Source organism: Phoenix dactylifera, unplaced genomic scaffold, assembly GCF_009389715.1.
Source record: "Phoenix dactylifera cultivar Barhee BC4 unplaced genomic scaffold, palm_55x_up_171113_PBpolish2nd_filt_p 000733F, whole genome shotgun sequence".
Taxonomy (NCBI): domain Eukaryota; kingdom Viridiplantae; phylum Streptophyta; class Magnoliopsida; order Arecales; family Arecaceae; genus Phoenix; species Phoenix dactylifera.
In genome coordinates, this window is record NW_024068109.1 from 96,179 (window position 1) to 98,774 (window position 2,596).

A 2,596-nucleotide genomic window follows, 5' to 3' on the forward strand; every position below is an offset into this window, starting at 1 on the left:
AACTCCTTTCAATGGGTTGGAACGATTCCAACTCAACTCATTAGGGTTTATCGATCATCAAGATAATCCCTATGAGTCCCACCATCCACCAGTGACACCTAGCAGCATGTAGTGGCTACCCAGCAGAATAGAATGATGAACCTCTAGGTGCAGTTGTCATGTGTTACAGTCCTTCTATCGTGGATCCCTACAAGACGGAGGTCATGGATAACACGTCAAACCCCTTCGTCTGTCATATGTCAAAATTTATTCGACTTAAGTTCGAGAGTGGAAAACTCTTTCTCCACTATGCAATCCGCCCCGGCTGAGGTCTTACGAACTCAGTCTCATAAATCACATAGGATCTCTCCTTATCTATCAAGGTCGATAGATTCCTTGTAGATGCATACCCTACACCTACAGTGAACTTACTGCAGCCAATCTACACTGCATGGACCCATATGGCTAGAGACCATGTATGTGTGCAGTCAAACTACAATAACCTCACTGTGAGTAGCCGAAGCACCGCAGGTCAAAGGACCAGTCACACTACTGCAACATCAAGCAAGTCACTGACGAGTGGATAGACATCCAAGTGACTTCTTGTGTTGGTCACGCTCAGTACCCTTGTTCTCTAACAAGCACCTGCACTATCACTTCAGTGTCCCTATACTGTGGACTCAAGTCTCATCCATCCAGAAGGAAAGTGATCTGTGCACAGATCGGATCGATCACCATCCTCGTGATGATCCATTGATCAGGAGCATTTAGAAATTAATCACCAATAATACATGGCTCAAATTCTCAACTCTTGAGAATATGTATCATCATCTTATTAATTTCTTGGACGATTCATAGACACATAAACAATATGAATGAAAAGATGCCTTTTATTTATTTAATAATAAATAGTCAAGTACAAAATTATGTCCCTAGAATTAATAATGTGTCAGCCAGATTGGCTTCTAGGGCATACATCTAACAGGCGATGGATTGCATGTGAGAGTGCACCAATTGTGTAATGGTTTCCAAATCTTGAAGGGAGGTCAACACTTTCTCCTCAAAGGCTGTGTTTCTATGGGGTGGAGGAGGAGTGTGTTGAAATTGAGTCGAAGGACGGTAGGGATGAATATTTTGTGGGGTTTGAAAATTTTGAGGGTTTTGAAAATTTTGAAAGTAGGATTGGGCAGTATTCGAAGCTTGCTGCTTCCAAGAAAACTTTGGATGATTCCGCCATCCCGGATTATATGTATTGGAAAATGGGTCATTACCCGGTCGAGATTGTGTTTGGGCAGCATTTACTTGTTCTTGCACAAATTCAAAAAATTGTGCTGCCGAAGGGCACTCGAAAATAGTGTGAGACGGACTAGAACAGAGAGCACACACTTGTGCTTGAGGAAAGTTTGGAAGCTATTCTCTAGACATTAGCTGGTCCAATTTGTGGGATAATGCATCTACTTTGTCGGATAGATCTATGGACTGGTTAACATTATACATGGTCCCTTTTCTTTGAGAACTCGGGGGTGCTTGACGAGTGGAGGAGGCATGGTGGAGAAAATTTTCATTAAGGTTCTCAAAAAAATTTTCCATGCCTCATGTTCACTTTTAAGCATGAAAGTACCCCCACAAAAAGCATTAACCATCTGACGGTTTCTTTCAGACAATCCATCATAGAAACATTGTACTAATTGCCATTTGGGTATTTGATGATGCGGGCATTTTCGGAGTAAATCTCTAAATTTCTTTCAAGTTTCATCAAATTCTTTTCCGTCAGATTGGGAGAAGCTCGTGATAGCACGCCTAAATTGGTTTGTTCTTCCTATGGAAAAATATTTTTTTAGAAATTCATGTTGCATTTGGGCCCATGAAAGAATGAAATTGGCTTCTAATGAATGGAGCCACTGCTTAGCTCTATCCTTAAGAGAAAAAGGGAATAGCCTAAGTTTCAGAGCATCGTCAGTGAAGTTCTGAATTTTGACAGTGGTGCAGATCTCAAGAAACTCATCTAAATGTATGTATGGGTCTTCATTGTTGAGTCCATAAAAAGAGGAAAGTATTTGGATGATACTAGACTTAATCTCAAACTATACAGCAGCAGTGGTATCAGGTAGTCGAATACAAGATGGAGAAGTATAAATGGAAGGAGTGAAGTACTCCTTTAACAGCTTGGGTTGTTCTTCAGCCATCTCAATAGGTGGAGCAGATCCTATGGTTCTATAGGTGCGTATTTCAGCTCGAAGGGCCATAGTAGAACGCTCTATTTCAGAATCAAAAGGTACTAATTCAGGAGATCTGGAACGACACCCTAGCATATACTAATACTCTTCTGATCAGTCAAGTACAGTCAAGCATGCACTAAAAAGAAAAATACATAAAATTCTTGTATTTTTTCTAAAATCACTAGACAGCTCCTAACTGGTTTGAAGAGGGCACCTAAGCCTCCAATCCGGTCTAATGAACAGAGTTGACCAGGTGAGCTTCCAGGTAAGTGGAAGGGTCACGATACATTTGCAAAGGTCCTACTTAAAAACTACTTGCCTCGAACATATGAACTGTCTCCCTTAAAGGGACAAAGCTTGCCTAGACATCAACTGAGCCACAAAGCGAAATTGGTGCA